Source organism: Microchirus variegatus, assembly GCF_963457635.1.
Source record: "Microchirus variegatus genome assembly, chromosome: 22".
Classification (NCBI taxonomy): Eukaryota; Metazoa; Chordata; class Actinopteri; order Pleuronectiformes; family Soleidae; genus Microchirus; species Microchirus variegatus.
This window is the reverse complement of record NC_139823.1, coordinates 867,444-888,832: the sequence shown is the minus strand read 5'-3', so window position 1 is coordinate 888,832 and position 21,389 is coordinate 867,444.

Sequence of the window (21,389 nt, the reverse complement as noted above, 5' to 3'; positions counted from 1 at the left end):
AGAAGTTTAAAACAAGCTGTCAATCACCTAAATTGACCAAGGTAAGCCAGAGCTATGGCGCTGCGTAACTGAAGACGCTGCAGTTACAGAGTTGTTATTACGCACAGGGAGCATCGATTTACAGCGAGTTTTCATACTTTTTTTTTCTTTTTAGATCTGTAGTGACATATAAATAAAATTAAATGGGTTTGAATAATTTGGTACCTAAGAAATCTCAAATGGCACAGATGGTGCCAAACTGAATTCTGTCTGATGTAGGCCTATGTTATACTGTACGTTAACCACTTTTCTGCTGTTAGGGTTTACTGGCACTTTGTGCAATATAATGATTAATTGTGTCGTGCAATAGCGCTGATACGCAAATTATTTTTTTTGTCTACACTGTTGTATTGTATACAAGCCTTTATATAGCTCTGATGGTAGAGCTTGTGTTATAGGCAGTATTTTGGCCGCCATTGCCTTTGCAATGCATAATATTACAAAGTAAAATAGTCATTGTTTTTCCAGTTTGTCTATAGTTGTCATTTTTAAGTTCTAATTCCTTTTTTGGGCAAAGATGGCCCACCCACTTTTGCACTGGCCCACCCAAAATATTATTGCTGCCTACGCCACTGGTTACAACAAAGCACATGTCAAAAGCAGGTGAGTTGGCCACATAGTGTAAACTTTTGTTTAGGAAATAGGAAAAATAGTGATAACATCATATTTTCTGTTGTAGGGCGTACAGACATGTTGACGCTCATGGCCATGCGGTGGAATGAGCAAAAGTTGAACAACTTGGCCACCTACCTGTCCCGCAGATATTTAAAAATAATTACATTTTTGGAAAGTGTTTAAGATTCTTTGGTAGTTATCGTTCAATTGTGGACTGATTTTTATACTTAATTATTTCAATGTCTCTGATTCTTTGTAGACCACAAAAGCTCTTGAGGTTAAGACCAGGGAAGTGGAGTCGATGAAGACCGAGTTGGCAGCGACCGATGGGCAGTTCGACGATTGGGTCAGGGATGTAAAGGATTGGGCAGAAAGTGACGAAATTATTACTGGGTTTTTTTCAGCAGAGTTTATGACTGACTTTTATGTACATCATGAGTTAGTTTTTCCTTAGTTTCAGAATTAGTGATAACAGTATTTTATAAAATTCTTCACTAACTAGTATCCAGCTTTCAGGATATATTATGATACATCGCAGATTCAAAAATACATAAACTAAGGTTTTCAGTTCATTGTCTTGATAATATGGTATTGGAGAGTTTAAAAAAATTGCGATGAAATCTCACTACTATACAAGTTACTCAAAGGGTAACACACTTTTCTTCTCTACAGCAACAACCAACAACACGACAGATGCTGCTGCCTTGGCCAGGAAGATAGAGATGCTGGTTGTGAGTGTGAAGAGACGCTCCCAGCGGCTTTATAAAGGCTACGACTCCAACAAAGGTCGCGCAAGGATCCGCCGGAAGATCAGGGAGGAAAAAGGGATCTTGACTGCAGTTGTACAGCAGTACAACAGAATGGTTCCAAGCACAGATGCGTTGTGCTTGGAAACCATTCTGTCTGGAAAGACAGCTTGGCCATGGCAGCTACCTGACAATGGTAGGGACAAGGGCTGTTTAATACTTCCAGCAAATGTGGCACACTTTTAATGGATTCAATTAGATTTATTTTTATCTTTCAAACATATGTATGAAATTCTTGACCTAAATGCTTCACAGACACTGTCGACCTCAGGACAAAGAGGAGAGTCTTTGACTGTGTCATGGCGGAGCAGCGACTTCGAGAAGAAAAAGAGATCCTTCTGTCAGAGATGAACCACCACTGGAGGTCCCTAACAGTTCGAGGGGATTCCTTAAAAGAGCTGTCCTCTCTGAATACAAGGACAGCATTGCAAGGTATGTTTGGGGATTTGACATCACATGAATGTACACATCAATGACTGATGATAAAGTCACTAACACTGGCTTGGTGATGGGATGAAAGGTCTGCAGAGCATCGCCAAACAGAAGCTATACCGTGTCAGGGAAAAGATGGCTGCGAGACACTGCTACTTTCAAGTTTTGACTGGAGCAGAGAACTTCATTCAATGCTTTTCAGAGGAATATTCTGACAGTGACTCTGACTCTGACTCTGACCATGAAAATCTGGAGTGAACGCTGCCGGAAACAGGACGTGAATATGGTGGTGATGTTGTGTAGCTGCTGTGATGTGTTAAAGTAGAAGTCATGAGTTTGGAGATGAGATTGTTTGGCAACATTGTATAAAAAGCAGAACTGTATTCAATGAAGAGCATGCCGAAATGTGTCCTTTAGTTCCTGGTGCTCCAGTGTGCTGTGGCGCATACGCTATCCTTGTCATGTTTATTGTGTATGCTCGTTGTCACTGTGAATGATTAATAATGCTGTAATAATTTTGAATGTCCAATAAAGTTCACTATCAACATTGTTGCTATTATAATTAAAAAAAAAAAAAAAAGCCTCAATTAATTCTTACTTTCCTTGGTTACAATAGATACATTATGTGAACTACATTAATACAATAACCATTTTATGCCACTGTATGTTGTGTGTAGATGAATATGACAATGTCATCTTAAAATATTAAATATTGCCTTAAATGTAGCCTAAATTTATATTTTGACAACAACAATCACCATAAAATATGAACAAAATATGCTCAGGTCTTCTTTTTTTAAAACGGGCAAAACCCTAACCCTAACCAGGGAAATCTATCAAAAAAAACTACAAACGTTCTGAAAATGCAATACACACAAGTGTGCGGTGCCATGTTTTTTGTAGTTCTAAAGTGTTTTCCCTATTATGTGAAAATGTGTCAATTAATTTTGCAAGTGTATTACATGTTTTAGGGACTGGGGAGCACATTTATTTGGTCAGATTTAATTTTTACTGTTGTTAATTTTGGGTGATATCATGTTTTTTCCAGGTTTGACCCCACCCAGTTATCCCCCTGTTGGTCTGACAAAAGGCCATGATAGAATAAGTCAAGAGTTCTCCAAAAATGTTTCCCCCATGTTTGTATCTAACTGTGCTGCTTTTCTATAAGCCTTTAAAAGTGGTAAAGTGGTAAAAAGGTTCAAAGGGCATTCTTGAGGAGCAGGACCTTTCCAACGATGTCTTCAATGTCATCCTACGACAAAGTTTCATTTTCATCTTGCTCACTGCCAAGGCACTCTGATGTGTACTTTCTCACAGCCTATATAGAGCCAAGATGGATATAATCACTAAAACATATTTTAAGGGATATTTAGTGGCAAATGTGTTCAACATATTGATGGTGACCTTATCCTTAGTCATGCTTTACAATTTGGAGCAGTTTAGACCCAGTTTAGCTATTGTGTCCCCTTCCCCAGGGCTGATATGATTGCCCTGGATGAACCAATAGTATATAATATGGTAATGCTAGTCTATTTATGTGTGCAGTTAAGTTATTTATGTAGTAAATGACCAAGATATGTGCTTTTGAAAGACAGTAGGCCTGTGCCATAGTAGTAACATGTTGTGCATGGTGAAGGGAGACATACAGGCCTACTTCACAGGACAATGAATGGTTTATATTTAACCAGTCCATCACATGATATGGATATGTCTCTTTACCCTTCTTTCCTCTTTGGGTAATTATTGTATTTGAATAACAAAGGGCCTTCCTGGTCTATCCTGATCAGAAAAAGACAGTATATATGGTGGAGAGTAGCTTTAAAGAATAAGGCTTATTGTGTGTGTTGTTTTGTAGGTCAATATATAGAGCCTATCGGAGGTTTAGGTTAGTAAGACTTAAGTTAAAAAAAAATACAAAATTAACATTTTCACTTTTTATTTTCAACAAGACAGATAAAAACATTACATAATGAGGCAATTTAGCATTTCAAAATGCACAAAAAGACAGCAAACATACCAGAAACCATACTTTATTTTATATAAATAAAAATTATAAAATAATATACATACATTCATAACCTAAAGGAAAATACATGACCTCAACACTCCACCCATCCTGATCCATCTCTTTCACAACTTCCTCTCAGACAGACGGCAAGGTGTTCAGGTTGACACAACATCATCACCACTGCCATCCACACTCTCCCATCAGACTATAGTTCTGTATTAGACTACCACAAGACTGTGGCACTGCATGAAATAAAACAATCAACTGTAATCAGCCAAATGAGTGTATTTAAAATGGAAGGATCTGCTGTAGCACAGTATAAATACTTTTTTCCCCGTCCAGCAGACCTGTTTGTTGTAAATAAGGAAGAACTTACCATTAAAATAACATAAAGTAGTTATGAGGGAAAATTGCATTTCAGACAGAGACAGTTCTTAAATATATCTGTACTAAGAAATCACTTAATATATTAAATAATTGATCCATTTCCAAAAAGCTCTATGACAGCAAAGCTGAAAAAACGTGGCCAACGGTGTTGGTGGAGACAGCTGCATAGATTAACGTGAGAGTGTTTGTGTGCCGTTACAAGCATGAGTAAAAAAAAACCCATCTGAAAAGCATTTGGTCTTGACAGGTGATAAGCCCTACATCAGAATTGGCTACGTTCAGCCCAGTGATAAATACAGCTAAAACTGCAACCAGCTACAGGAAACCCTGCATTTTGCATGCTCAGCTTCTTCTTATAAAGACAGGGGGCAGCATGTGAACCTGTTTTTTCATTGTATTTTACCAGAAAACCAAGAGGAAGAACAGAGAACATACTTACGTTTACAACTTTTCTCTCAACAATTTCTTCAAAGAAGAAGATTTTCTGGGTCCGGTGTTTTCTGCATTCTAAAGAAAGAAAGAAAGAAAGTAAAAAAAATACAAAACAGATTAGAAACCCAAGTATTAAGAGCTCTAAAGCAACAACTCTAACAATTTGATTTTAAATTAGAGTAGTTTACTTCTACCAGTGAAACAGTTTAAAATAAACCTACAACATGTTATGCGTGTCGATCAACTAATGTGGCGTGTCCACACTGAAAACTAACCACATGTGCAGGTTGAACTTTTGCATTTAGAAAGCTGGAGGTTGGGGGGGCAGGCAGAGAGGAGGTGAAGGCTGGAGAGGGAGGAGGTAGAGTGGAGGTCAAGTTTTGGTTGGGAGGGGGAAGAGTAGTGGTGAAGGTTGGAGAGGGTGGAGGCAGAGTGGAGGTCAAGATTTTGGGGGGAGGGGGCAGAGTAGAGGTGAAGGTTGGAGAGGGAGGAGGCAGAGTGTAGGTCGAGGTTGGGGGGGACGTTGAAACAGGCACCAGGTGAAGAACAAATTCCTTTTCTTGTTCTTCCGCTTGTGCTTCTGCTTGTGCTGGTCCTGGTCCTGATCCTGCTACTGTTTTCCCAGCTACTTGTGGAAGAAGCAACTCCGCAAAAATTGCAAATATAAGGAAAAATAACTAATTAGTCTTTAGGGCTACAGTAGAGGATTTATTCTCATAAAAGCTCAGGTAGTTAAGGTGGTAGATGAGGTTTCAATGCCACAAATGGCTAAATATATTTTAGGGATGGGCACGTTTAGTGAATACCAAGAGTCAAGTCATCAATGCAAATAAAAATGAAGTAGGATGATCTTACTTCTCAGGAGGTGCTCATAAAGCTTCCCCATTTTCTTCAGGATTTCACGCACAAGACCATCTGAATTACACTGTGACTAAGTATAACGGGAAGGTGTGTGTGTGTGTGTGGGGGGGGGGGGTATAATCTATAATCTAGGACATGTTTAATAATGGAACATATTTTTGGAACAGGTGTTGGCTAAATTAAATGCAAACATTTAGGAAATACACAAATCAATATGGGGCTACATAGCTTATGTTGTGATTCAACTTTGTAACTGGTCAGAAAATATTAATACAAATGATTAATTCTTTTTAATAATTAATTTTGTTATTAATTTTCTTTAAAACCCTTGCACGGGGCACCATTATGTTGTGGTTCAACAATAGTGGCAATAATTTGATTGATAAAAATAAAAGTAATAAACATTAATTAATTTGTTTTAATAATTAATTAACTTTAGATCGGGGCACCACCCTGAAATCAGGGAAAAGACAATTAATCTATGCCTTTCAAAATCAGTCTAAATAATCACTGTAATTGACTATATCAAAGATATCCCAACTGGGATGCTGGTTGCAGTGTTCAGAGCAACCAAAGGGCCTATATGCCAGTGTGGCCTGCCAGCGTTCAAGGCTGTCAACAGTCCAGTTTCCGAGTGGCACAGTCCATATTCCAGGTGTCTTGGAAAAGACACGAGTCCATCGGTTCCTGGAGTTGGGAGTGGGCACAGTTCACAGTCCAAAGGTTAACAGTTCAGGTTAACAGTTCATAGCTTAAGCAGTAAGAGGTTTGTGTCTGGGCAACCTTGAGGCGCATCTGGGCAGATGACTTAAAACAAAGCTAGCTAATTACATAATTACATAAACATAACAACAGTGGAAAACATGCACAATCACACAGTTCTGGAGTTCTTGCTGTTGGTCGACGAGGGGCACCTAGAGAGGGGATAGGTGCTCGGCGGAAGGGACTGCTAGCAGAAAGGGGACAGTGTGAGGTTGGCTTAACCTCGAAGGGGTTAGTAGTAAAATGTTTTCGGGCTGTTTTGGTGGGCGCTGTGCACCAGCCAAAAGAGTCCAGCCTTGTCTGTTGTTATGGTGTATGCAATCTGTAAATGAAATGTGCAATGAGAGCCGTGATGGCCCAGCAGCTAAGGAGAAGGCCAAGGCAGTAAGTTAGATTGTCTCTAGAACAGGCCTGTTCAGGTGATCAAGCCAATAAGTTCAGTACTTTTTGGGACTGAACTTCACCTTTTAGTTCCCTCTGCAATAGGTTGCTGCCTAGAGGGTGGTGTTTGCTGTGATGTGACCGTTAAAAGGGGTCCATGACCTTAATTTCCCAGTCCTGTCGACTGGAGTCAAGGTGAGTGGAGGCCTAGGTCTTTACATGCACAGTGGTTCCTGGGGGGACCATTTAAGAGAAAAAGAACAATCTATTTTGGCAGGTTCACCTTAGCAACTGTGTCATGCCGGTCACGCTATCAGGACACCGCCCACTTTACCTGAGTCTTAATGCCTGGTTTCTACACAGACATGCCCTGGCACCTTTACTCAGATGCAGAAGTTCTGAGACTCTGCAGATAATTGGCTACTGGGGCAAACCCAATGAATATCTTTAGTTTAGGTGCACAGGTTCAGGGTCAGGTATAGTGAGGGATCCTCGTTGTGAAATGTGAGGAGGTGTTTCAGTTGCACATGTGTGTTGAACTTTCCAACAATCGACAGAGAGCATGGATTTCAAGTGACACATGTTCCTGATCGATTATTGGAAGGTTTAGTAAATATACCCTTTCTCTAAACTGTAGGTTTCTAGATGGGATTGCACTGCCAAGACTGCGTGAAAGATGGAGACAATGCGTTTCCCCTTCATTGGGGTTAGAGAGAAAGCTCCAACAATGTTGCTGGAATCTTATACCCCCCCTTTCGGATGTTGGAAACGGCTTATGGCTCAAGAGGAAAGATAGTTGGACAAACAAACAATTACAGAACAAATAATTCAGGGCCAGGAATAGGCTCTGAGCAAGAAGCATGGATCAGTGAGGAGCGTCTGGTTTCTTGGTAGCCATTTTGTTATTTGTAACTTGACCAAAATGCTCACTGGATCGAAGACTAAGGTGGAGTTACCTGAGCTAAGATGTGACATGTTTGGCAGTCACAAACAGAGAAGCCATTGACAAGGTCCTCACTGATGTGCAAAGAATCTGTGCGGAAAGCACAGACTCAAGAAGTGCAAGGTGAGTACATCCCCCTTACGACCACGGAGATGGTTTAGTTATGCACGTTGCCATGGGGAATGGGTTCCCCTGGAAAAGATAGAAGAAGAAAGGGTTGAAGTGCTAGTAACTGTAGGTTAAGAGGAGGCCCTAGTGTCTTCCACATCTCTTCTCACTGACAAAGTCCAGCTTTGTGGTTGAGTGAGGCGGAGTTTAGCTTAAGCTTTAACCTCGCATGTCTGGCAAGGAAGCCACACACACTGTTGGATCCAGGCCTCTACTTCCGTTGTAGCAACTTCAGGTTTCTGCTGTTAAGCATACTTCCCTTGCTCTTCTGGTTTGGGCTGAGCATTTGGTAAATGCTACAGCCACTGGCATAACATGCCCACAATAAATCAAATCATTGCTTGTCCATGACAAGCAATAAACACCAAAATTAAAACTACCGGGGTGCACTCCCGTGTTTATACCAAGTTTAAATAAGCTAATTGCCCAAACACAAGCTTCGCTTACTGTGAGTTGCCCTCTAAGGAAGGGGTGCTGGGATCGCATTGTGCGATTCTGCTCCGTGCGTCGGCTGGTTCTGCCGGAATGGGAGAGATGAGAGGGCAGGCGCTTAGTAGCGCGGCTCTGTGGCTGTATGATAGTCCAACGACTCATGACAGGGACAGCAAAAGGAGGGTATGTCACATCCTCTTCTGCAGGTACGAAGGTGGGAACTATGCACGGGGAAAATCATCCCGTGACCCACTAGCAGGACGCAGGGAAAGTCATCCTGGCCTGAATAAATAAATAAATAAATAGACAGTCCCAGCTCTTTGCAGCTGGTCTGTGCACGGGTTATGCCCCCCGTGACTCTCTAGATGTCACAGTTCTTGTGACTGGACTAGGCGCAGGAGAAGCTAGACCTAGCCTAAATAAATAAACAACCACAGCTCTTTGTAGCTGGGCTGTGCACAGGGGAATGTCCTCCCGTGACTCGCTAGATGTCACAGTTCTTGTGACCTTAACTAGGCGCAGGGGAAGCTAGACCTAGCCAAAAAAAAACATTAGCCGCAGCTCTCGTGGCTGGGCTGTGCACAGGGAAGTGTCCACCTGTGACTCACCAGAGATGCCTTGAAGCCACAGCTGCTAACGGGGCGGATAAGAGATCAAATCACTTAGCACATAGTTAGCGGTAAATCTTCAAAGACAGTCTCCATTGACATGGTTCGATGACCCATGCTAACAAATGCTAACAAACGCTAACACACAATAACACACGCTTAGCAGTAGCAATACACCATCAGGAAGGTTTAGTTAACCACTCTGTCAAATTCAGCAATTCAGTGAGTTAGAACTCCAAGAATTCAGTTCAAATTTAACAACAAGGTATCTGGTGTTTTGTACATGTACAGTTGTGACAAAGTTGGTATATTTGAGAGCCTCACACGGGGCACCATTATGTGATGATTCAACTTTGTAACTGGTCAGAAAATATTAATACAAATGATTAATTCTTTTTAATAATTAATTTTGTTATTAATTTTCTTTAAAACCTTTGCACGGGGCACCATTATGTTGTGGTTCAACAATTGTGGCAATAATTTGATTGATAAAAATAAAAGTAATAAACATTAATTAATTTGTTTTAATAATTAATTAACTTTAGATCGGGGCACCACCCTGAAATCAGGGAAAAGACAATCAATCTATGCCTTTCAAAATCAGTCTAAATAATCACTGTAATTGACTATATCAAAGATATCCCAATTGAACAGTAATGAAGGTATGAATCCGAGCACTGACCCTCGCAACCACCGTTTGTCACAACATTCATGTACAAAAGACACAGAGCGTTCCTTTAAGTGAACAAAAGTAACAATTTATTAAATCAAATAACAAGAATCAATTAGACAATTTGATTCAATTTTTGATACAAACATATCCAATTTATATGTTTATCAGTCGGGGGATCATAAAACAGAGACGGCCAATGAGACTTAAAGGATTCTGCCCCCCCTAGGGGGCTCTCCGGTCATAAACCCCATTTGGTGTTACAAAGTGGAGCCTGCAGGATTGGTTAACTCACAGTCAGGCTTCGAATCCTGCATACAGGCCTTAGTCAGAGAACAATAGATTTCAGCCATACTGTTAGGGCCCAACACTTATGAGTAATACACAGTTTAAACTATTAGTCCAGGCAAAGTAACTAATTTTGGAGCCAAAAATAGAATTAATTGTAATATTTTGTTTTTCAGCTTAGATCATTTCTACGAGGTGTCCAGAACAACATACTAAAAGTCCCCAGAAATCCTAATTGAGGAAATATGTTAAATTCTCATCAATCTGAGATATGTGTCAATACGACCAGGCAACAAAACACCACAATGGGGCTATTTTTTTCCTTTACTTCTATCAAAATGAAACTTTACACAATGAAAGTACCAATGAAAAGTAACATTTTTTGTATTACAAGTTTGTTTTGAACGAAATTTGAATGTCACATGAGCTCCACTCTTACTGAATATGTCCTAATTTGCATAGGCAGAAACACCATTCGTATGACAAATACATCGGCCCAAACTTCATCCAATAATCCTACTTCCAATGGGTGATGGCAATGCTGCTTTTAGACTGGCCTCTAACCTGAAAACTGCCTGGCTTGGTAGTACCTGCCAGGGGTATTACCCCCGCCGGTATAGACTTCAGGGTCACAGAGGCAGACAAGCCTCCCCACCTCAACAATGTAGCAAAAACAGGGGAGGATTTTTTTGTTTTGTTTTTGTTTTTTAAATTTTTTTAATGTTTTTTTATCTTCTAAATCAAGCCTGGATCCTCGACTCCCTCTCTGTGGCTCTTGGTTCTGGCACCGCCTATATCAGTTCCTGGTTAAGTTTTTCATATTCATCTGATAAATCAGGCAACTGTGAGTTTGTGCAGCTAGTACCACGGCATTCTCCGCAAATGTCAGTGCAAGGGAGTCCATGTTTTTTGCATGTGCATTTCTTTGTGCTGCAGTCTTTCTTGCAACTACAGCAAAGCTACATCTAGTATTTCTGGTGGTGCTGCAGGCTGATTGGTCATTATTGGCATAAATCTCCCATCTAAAACATGCCACCCCCAGTCTTTTCTCCATACGTTCAGTTCCCCCTTTCCATCCCATCATTTGGTAAAAGACCCGAAGACTATGGAATTTTGCAGCTGTCGATGTTGGAGGGAGAGTTTGAGGTTCCAATGGAGATGAGTTCTGAGTTACTTTATAACAGAATCGTCTGCATCTCAGCATATCCAGTGATTCATCTTTTTCGCCCCATACAGTGATACTAGAGCTTTTTTGCCTGCTGCAATGATGATGCCTTTTTCCACATTTTCCTGTGACTGGCTGAACACCTTAGCTTGTTCGAGAAAGCTGACGTCATTCTTTACTTTATTCAGTGCCATTCCCTTTCCAACGCCAAATAGACAAGATGTGGAATCACAGCCTAATATGGCATAGATAAAGAGGAGATTGTCACACACCTTGGGACCCAATAACTCCTTAGTCTGCTTTATACACCATATCTTTCTTGTTTTTGTTGCTTTCTTTGGTTCTGGTGCCAGAAACAGCTCTTGTGCATTCAGATCAGCATTATGCAATAAGAGTACTAACAAGTCTGTGTCATCACCTACTAAGACTATGTCTTTTGTTCTGGCAGATGCAATGGCAGTTCGGACAATGAGCACATCTGCATCATTCTTTGCATGGTCTGTGATACACCCAGCCCCCTCAAGTTTATCACTGAGATAAACCAAGAACCGTTGTTTGTTTTCCTTATTGTTAAGGAATTGGTCCTTTTTGGATTGGATGATCATGTCACCAGAGAAGTGTACAGTCACACCAGGAGTAACGCCTGTTCGACGCAGTTGAGCGGGGTCTTTTATTGTTGGCTCTTCTTTGTAGCCATCAAAGACTATGACAGTAGCCATACCATATGCCTGTGTGACATATCTTACATACATGTCACATACACCGTCGTCAGTGGACCCTTGTGGCCATGGTACACGATGGAGTAATGCACCACCATCAAGAACATGCTGGACATCACAGCTGGGTTGCCTTTGCTGCTGCTGCTCAATAGATCGCCAGAGGACATCAGCAAGAATGGCCTTGTTTGCCTGTAGGGGGAGGTAGGACGACTCAAACAAAGCAGGCGGGTGACTGCAGAGTTCATACTTGAACAGTGATGGCACATCTGCACAACGGTCTCTCACTGCTACAAGCCGCTGAAATAGCAGCTGTGGATCCACTACCACTGTCTCTCCTTTTATCTTGACAGTGTATCTAGATGCAAGTGTCACTGCTTGGTCAGCTTTCCTGAAGGTGAATTCCTCCACTGATTTCTCTACCATAGACTCCAAAATCTTGCACCCAATTTCCCTTGATTTCTCAACATTGACTCCCTGCTGTGCTGTCATACCATTTGTGACCCGCCACGGACCAAAAGGCAACAAGTCGGCCGAGCGCAAAACGAGAAAAACAGGAAAACGTTTTTTTCAAAAATTACACAAGTTGAAGTTTTGAAGAAGCCACTACATGCTTCAAATCACAGTATTGTGGGTCTTAAAACCATAAACTTTGTGTTTGAATTAAGGTTGTTTTATCGCTGTGAATCGCTCCTAGTTTGGGTGTGGTGATCTCACACTCCAGAGCTTTTGTTGTTTTTTCAGCCAATCAGCTGACAATCACGGAGAATACACATGGCTAATTATACGGAGAGAGGGAGAGAGAGAGAGAGTGTGTGTCGAATGTCCAGCGTATGTGTGCAGTGTGTGTGTGTGCAGTGCGAAATTAAAGCGTGATTATCATCAAAGCAGTCATCAAAGCTTTGTTTGACAAAGGTAGGCAAAGAGAACAGGACAATAAGTCTGTGGCTGAGCAGCTTCTTCACGGACAGGGACAGCGAAAGCACAGAGACTGCTGTGTGTGGACTGTTAGCATTTTAAGCTAGCGATCTTTATGCTAACGTGTTAGCAGACTTCATCGTCACAAAAACAACAAACAGATGGATTATTCCGCGGCTGAAAGAGAGCAGGACACACACGGTAGTTGTCTGAGATGATGACATGACGCCAGCACCGCTCTATCTCCTATCGAATTGGACTTTTGGAGGCGAACAGACGTAAAACTGCAACGAAAAGGAAGCAAGCCCGGACCTCTTATGATCGGAGGCACTGAAGTTCTTATGGGGTGAGTTTTCATTAACGTTGTTAATCGATGTTATGTTAGTGTTCATTCAAAGTCACATACAGACGCACATAGGGACGCTGTCTTTTAATAATCCACTGTGCGTTTCATAACGCCGTTTGGCTACATTGTTATTAGCTCGCTAGCTCGGTACTGTATTATTACAATGAGAATGATGCGCACATCGAAACTTTTGTTCGGTCAGATGAGCGTATTATAAGCCGTAAGAGGAGCATGTCACGGCCCTCTTTGAGATTTTGTACACCCGCAGGTTCAGTTTGATAATTCAAATGCTTTGAGACGAAACTCCCGTGTTCGAAACCTAACATTGCATTGAATGATGTGTGAATGCCACACCTTTGCATGCATGAATCACACATGATTAACACAATGTGTGATGAACGTGTTAATTACACGTGCAATTCATGCACATAAAGGTGTGGCATTCACACATAATTCAAGCAATACTACTGATCAATCTATACTGATTCAGTGATAAAGTGCCTGTTAACATGAACCATGATCTGAAACAAGTATTTTTTTTATTTTTTTTTCAGAATCCTGGGCATAAGGATTGGCATGTGAAGTTGCTGCCAACCCATGTGTCCAAGGCCTCAGTGTGGCGTCAATACATGAGGTCGGCTAAGGCTCTTGGTATGTGTATAAATTGATTTCTATACAATAGCCAAATGCTTATATAGACTGCTATATGTAATGTGTAAAATGTGATTTTTTTTGGAAAAGTTAAATAATTATTTTCATTGTGGTTCTTGCTGTCAACAGGTAGTGGAACACAGCTCTCCTGAAAGTCGCCTCAATATTCCGCAGCTTGTTGGAACTGCAGATGGCAGAGTGATAGTAAAGACCATCGACTGGAGTCCCTACTTTCGGAAGCTCCCACAGATCAAGAGTTATCAGCACTTTAGGTATTTATATTCAAAATTCTGCATTTTATAAATAAAAAAATCACGAATGGACATGATAGTGTTCCATGTGAACAGTGAGCCATGTTTTAAATATCCTGTTGTGTGCTTCTATTCTGTCACAGCTTTGATGCCAACAGACCAGGTGTGATGCTTGCTCAAACTCACAGTGATGCAGAGCCTATCGAGTTTCAGCTACTGCGCAACCCAGGAGTTCTGCCCCCTGTTGACAGTCTTCCCGTCCTGGCCCCACCTGGACTGACCATGGACAGGCAGACGTATCTTTTTGAAAAAATCCGGCCTTTCTGTTCTGATGAGGCAAAATACTTCACATGCCCAGCACCAAAGGTTACAGCACAGAAGATTAAGCAGAAGAGGGTGCGTTTGTGATGTCATCATTTAGTCCGCATATCAACTGTGATGGACAGAGTGGGTACAGTCACATTGTGGGGAAGGAACTGGTATTGAAGATGATAATATAGTCCATGGTCTGGAAAATATTCCTTCACACACTTAGATATATTTTATTTCTTTATTTTAGTTCTATGCACCATATATCTAAAACAAACTCCCAGAAAACTGTAGGTCTGCTGAAACTCTCACCTCTTTTTAATCAAGAGTGAAGACTTTTCTGTTTGCCGCTGCATTTCAGTAATTTCCAATACTGCACTGTAACCTCTATTCCTTATATATACTCTTGATTTTATTTTTTATCTTTTTATTTTATTTGTATCTATTTTATTTTTTAATCTTAATCTTTAAATTTTACCTGCTTGTTTTTATTTTGATGTTATATCTGATTTTATAAATGTCTCTTTTCTATGCTTTTTAATGCTTTATGTAAAGCACTTTGAATTACCTTGTTGTTGAAATGTGCTATACAAATAAACTTGCCTTGCCTTGCCTTACATTGACATGAACTACATTCATTCCTTTTTTTTTTTTCCAAACTGCTACACTGTTACTGTCCTGTGGGCTAACAGACATCAGATGTCACTGACAGCTAGACTGGGTGGGGGGTTGTGACCATGTTAATGTCATGCAAATGAAAAGCTATTGGCCTGGCTCCTCAAGAGGGTCGAAATCTTTCAGGCTGAATTTCTCCCTAAAGCAGTTTGAGGAGTGCCTACATTCAAATGACCACATCTTCCTCAAAAATGATCAGATGGACATGGGTTTGACATTGTTGGAAAGCTTAGATATCACACTTTCGGAATCTGTAAATAACTCCAAATGTCCCGAAGTAGACATGTGAACCCTTTTGCCATGGCTGGACACATTTTTGTTGTGCAGGGAAGGGTTCTCAGTGAATGGGTCTTTCTCTTTGAGATAGGTGACCAGGGCAAAAGTGTCACTGGCATCTTTAGTCTGCCTGGCCTTCGACAGGTCTTTATGTTGGTCACTGGTCTCATATGAGACACCCGTGAAGGACTGCATAGCATTGTAGCACATGCTGACATTGAGAGGACCCACACCAAGCGTTGAGTCTCTGTAAATCCTTTCCCTCTTGTAAAGCCTCCATGTGTTTTTACACTTCTCATGAGCACCTGCTCAATAATGAGATCAGTGGTCAGTCCAGCCCAATACCTGTTGCTCCGCCTCACTACATGAAATCCCTCCTCAAATGTCTTTATGGCTTCTTGGCCCTAAGTCAATTGGGCCTAGTGTTGAGCTCATTTGCATATTTAAAATAGATTTTTCCAAGAACCTTATAAAACAAAATGTTACTTTTCATATATACTTTCACTGTGTGAGGTTTTATTGTGGTAGGAGTAAAGGAAAATATTAAACCTATGCGGATATACTTTGGGTAGCCTATTTTTGATTAGTGTATAGCTCATTTGCATATTCAAATCAATTTTCAAAGAAACTTGTAATACAAAAATTTTTACTTTTCATGGGTACTTTCATTGTGTAAAGTTTCATTTTGATAGAAGTAAAGGAAAAAAATAGCCCCATTGGGGTGCTTTGTTGCCTGGCCGTATTGACACATATCTCAGATTGATGAGAATTTAACATATTTCCTCAATTAGGATTTCTTAGGACTTTTAGTATGTTGTTCTGGACACCTCATAGAAATGATCTAGGCTGAAAAACAAACTATTACAATTAGTCTGACGGAAAACGCTACTTTGCCTGGACTATATGGGCAAGGACACCAGGCATCTTCCCGCAAAGATGTAAGCCAACTCGGCCATCGACTACAACACCAATTTACATAATGATCATTATGTAAATGTGTAAGAGGCCAAACCCCTTGTTACATTGAAAGGATTAAAACTCACAGTTATCTCGGCAGACTTCAAGGTCCAGTGTTTATTTTTGTTTTTTGTCACACCCGATGACCAACTGGTCAAATCTGGAGTGCTCTGCTGAAGAAGGCAGATGCAGGTCGCACAGGTCTTCCTCTTCAAGGAATTTGGGGCCTGGCAGGAAGGGCACGGCCTTGTTTTGGGCTTTGTCATTCTGCAAATAGTGAAATGTTTGCTGTCAGTTCATTACAGTATCAAATACATATATATGGTACTTCATTTCATTCATTTATATTGGTCCTATTACAAGCTAAAATATGCAGTCAATACTTCATAGTCATCGTAAACTTCCACAGGTTAAAATGTTTTGTAATGTCTATTTTATTGATGCACATTGTAAATATACATTCAAAGACAAATGGCAATTAGGTTATGTATACCAACAACTAGCCTATAATGTACTAGTAATATTAGTTCTAGTAGTAACCTAGCTAGCTAACCATACGAGAAGCTTTAACATGAACACACAAAAAAAGGTAGAGGAAGGAAGCATCTCTCCTCCTTCTCTCTTTCTCTCTCCCTGTCATTCACGTAGACACACACGTTATCTGAAAGTTTCTTTCTCCCTCTATTTCTTACACAAATCGCCTTTTTTTGAGGTATTAAATTTTGTTTAGGCTATTTGTGTCAAGGTTAAAATAATTATGACAGTTTACTACAATTTACCTTGGTCTGGTGTAGCGGAAACTGTAGGTCTGGTAGGCGAGTCGATCCAGAGTTCCGAAGAATCACGACCGGTCCCGACTACTCCCGACATGAGTCACGTGTACTACAACTCCCAATGTGCACTGCGGTGTTTGGTGTTTGTGTTTTGTGCCACCAACAGGGCCTTCGCAATTTTAGGGTAATTATCATTATTATTATTATTATTATTAGGATTATAATTATTATTATTGGCTAGAAAGGTCACAGGTATTATTGTAAAATCATCGCTAGGGTAAAAACCTAAAGAATGACGATACTTCCGGGTGATAGGTCCTCCGTTATCCAATGGGACAGCCGTAGCCCCTAGTAAACTGACGTCATTGAAACATCTGTCTGACCATAACATTTTCCTCATAACTATCCAATAGGACGGATGCCCACATCCTCCCATTACAGACGTGGTCGGAATGAATGGGCTGCTTGAGCACCCGCTCTGAACGTCAAATATCACCGAATTGAACCCGCTCTACGTCAGCAGACGACGGCTGGGGGCACTTTCCCCGTCAGTGACTGACGTTCACGTTCATGTGTGCATACGTGTGTGTCTACGTGAATGACAGGGAGAGAGAAAGAGAGAAGGAGGAGAGATGCTTCCTTCCTTGCATTAAATCTCTATTCACCATGCCAAAATAAGATTTTAACAATTAGAAAAACAAATCAAGCTGTGAAAGTACAGTGGGTCAGAGACGTCAGCTCTCTAATGCATCCTGAGTACAGATTGTGCTCATGCAGCTCTAGAATGTGGTCATTTGGTGTTCACACTTGAAGATAACATGATCTGCCTGTGATCAGATCAGCCCAGACAGATGACGATAATACCAGGTATGCATGGTGTCAAAGATGCATTAAACAACTGTGGTGCAGAGCTTTTCCCTTCTCTCATTCACTGTGAAGAAGAAAAGAAGGAGAAGAAGAGGGTGCAGAACAAGCTGCAGTAAAAATGCTGACCTCCGTGCACTCCTTCGCCTCTGCTCCTGGATATAGTATAGCAGTAACAGGCCAAACTTGTTTGCACAAACTCAAAAATGAGTACCACCTTAACAGCATCCATGATAGCCAAACAAACTGTAAACATAGGGCACTCACATGATGTTAAGCATTTTCTGGCGCATAACGTGACGCTTAAGAACCTAAAACCCCATTTCTCCCAGTTGACAACACATAACTGGCGTTATCAGAAATCTCCACTATTTAGAACTAATCGTTTTCTGTGATAAAAAAATAGGCTTTTCGTGTGGGTGGCCAAACCGCTTGGAAATATCTGCAGTTTCCCTTTGTGTAAACGATGCCTAATTGTGGCTGCAGTTAAAATGTTCAAAATAATAGCAGTGTGTTTAAAAACGTGAATATAGCACAAAATCCCTATAATAGTTTTTATTTCCATGCATTGGGAACACTGCACATTATATTCGAAAATCAGAAGATGAAAAATAATGGAATGTAAGTGCAGCGGTCATTGGAGCTGATCTGGCTGGCTCACAAGGCAGCGTTCATGGAAGCCCTGTGCTGCCGTAAGGCGCCTGGTGGAGATTGCCGCTGGACAGAGGAAGGCGCAAAACAGTGGAGCTGTTTGTGCACCGCTGACATGTCCAGTGGAAATTCGGGGTAATCCCGTATATCATCTAATACCCATAATGTATTATGGGTATGGGTATAATGCAACTAGACTGTTTCGTCCCATTTGGCTAGGTTGCTTTCACACTAGAGGAACCGTACCAAAGTAGGGCAAATAAATCGTACCGAGATTACATTCACACCAATGCAAACGAACTGAACCAAGGGACCAAACACGTTTGGTGTGCACCAAATGCTGTAGGTGTGAAATTACCCTAATACACCAACTGATAAATTATTTGCCATGTTGTGATATAATTTCTACCAAAAACAGTGATTGATCCGGTTAGACATGTTAGACTGCTATTATTTTGAACACAACTGTACAATAATTATGGCATTTGTTTACAATCAAATAAAACATGCTTATTTTAAAGGATCATCCAACTATGTTTTATGATGTCATACGCCAAACTTAAAAAAAAAAAAAAAAAAAGAAGCATTCTTTGCATTTAAAATAAATAAATACTGGATGTCCAATCCATTGATTAAGTTGGCAATTCAGAGTTCAGAAGTTATCAGAAAAGGTATAATTTGCAGAGTCGGTCTCTGGGTACAGGTGACTATGTAAAATAAGTTGTTGTTTTTTTGTTTTGTTCCCTCTATTTGGTCTTTGCGAACAGAAACATCAATATATTGCAAGACAATCATGTTGTGATACAACGTAATGTGTGAGTGAGCGTTTGTGTACAGCAGCAGAGCAGGAGCAGGTGGAGTCAGTTTAACCCATCAAACTGCTGAATGAGGCCCGTTGCACAAAACTAGGATAAGGGATTAAGCCGGGCTATGTTGCGTATCCTGGCTTAATTTCTCCATGATCCGGTTGTTCAAAAGCAGGATAGGGGAAAGCGGGATATCTTATGACATAAGTTGCCATGGAGATGTATCATGTGGGGGTCTGGAACAGGCTAAAATCCAGGATTTATTAAATCTCATCCCCCATCTCAGCAAGCAGTCACCACAAATCCATACACAAATGAATGGATGCCTCCCAGCTAGCTTGTATGCATGCAGTATACAACACAGACATCATAAGAGGCCAAATATTAATGCATAATGTATATTAACTGAAATAATTTAACACACACATGCACGCACGCACACAAATATGTGCACATAATAAGTGTATTTTACAATCTGATGAAGTGACATTTACACATTTTCACTTACAATTTCAACTCATTCATTATCAGAGTACAACTACGTTTTTGGAGATGTTAATTAACTTTTTGGATTGAAAATGTGATGGTTTTGGAGGAGGAATTAATAAAAAAGCATCTCTTTATAACGAGAAAAGCCTTTTTTTCTATCCTCTGTGGCAGTGCTACACTTCACAGCAAAATGATCTGCCATCTGCTGTTGACCAGTTTCAGTATCTATATCTGCACAATAAATCACACAATGCTTCCTTTATCCCTTTCAAAGTAAGATCACACATACTCTCCATTTGGAGACCCAAACTAGGCAAACTATCACACACACAGAGATGGCAGACTTCACCCTATTCACGCAACAAGCCTCTGGCAGCCTCTGTTGGTCATATTGGCAAGTGCAAGTGTGGAAGCACAAACAGACAGACAGACACACACAGAGCCAGTAAAAACAATACTCCACTCATACTCTGTGCTAGTGATTGAGTGTACTGAATCACTAGAATTCATTCATTAAAATGATTTGTTCAAAAGATTTGTTCACCGAATCTTTCAGTGCTTAGCAGGAGCCCAGTGCCCTGCTACGTGACTCACGTCCTCCCTGAGTGCAGTACATTCGCGCTGCGGGTCTCCAGTTCTCTGTGTGTCAGTTCGTTCCTCAGCCACAGCTCTCCAGTTCTCTGTGTGTCAGTTCGTTCATCAGCCACAGTTCTCCAGTTCTCTGCTTGTCAGTTTGTTCATCAGCCACAGTTCACCAGTTCTCTGTGTGTCAGTTCGTCCACGATGCGAACGAGATTCATGTCCGCAGCCACAGTTCACTGTGTGTCAGTTCATTCGCGAATCATGAGTGAGTCAGTGACTGACAGCGTGAACGAATCACAGCAGCACAGCAGACACAGTTCTTCTTACTAGTCACTCCCTCCCCGATCGGCGCACGTTGGCTGGCGTCGTTGGACTGAAGATTCACAGAACGCGGCAGTTCCACTCCCGGCTGCCACAATCGCTGCTGAGCTCAACTGAACTAAGAAAGGAACGAATCAGTTCATGAAGTGATCCCAGTCAGTTATTTCGAACAAATCATTCATGACCGACACAACACTACTCTGTCGGGGTGAAGTGATTAGTTCAAATGTATCAGCAAATGTACAGCCATATCTATAACAAATTTGTAACAGATTTGTTTGGGAACCCAATAACAACTAGCACCGCAAGCGGTATTAATGGGTTCGAGTTTGAATCGCGTGAGTCTATGTACGCCCACCTCGACACGTGCGCCTTGAGCTCATCTCTTGTTCATTCACTGTTTGCGGTAGTCGTTATTATCAGCGCCGTCCATGCGGATGTTGGGCTGTGGAGGCAAAGTAATGTTTTACTTCCTCTTTAGTGCGTTACACTTTCAGTTGGGTGGTCATCTTTTGCATGTTCAGTACAGGTCCCTGGTCTCACATATCAAGTTTCGTGCAGATCAGTCAATGTACGGTAAAGTTAGAGGGCACTTCCTGTTTAAAATGGCTGACTTCCTGTTGGGTCAAAGGCGTGTCCATTAACGTGTACAGCAGTGTTGTTTTCATCAACGACGATGACGAAATCTTTTCGTTGACGCCACTTTTTTTCATGACGATAACGAGATGGTGACGAGATAAACATGACTCTTTGATGACGAAAACATGACGAGACTTGTGTGAGTTTGCATGACATTTCGTTTTTTCG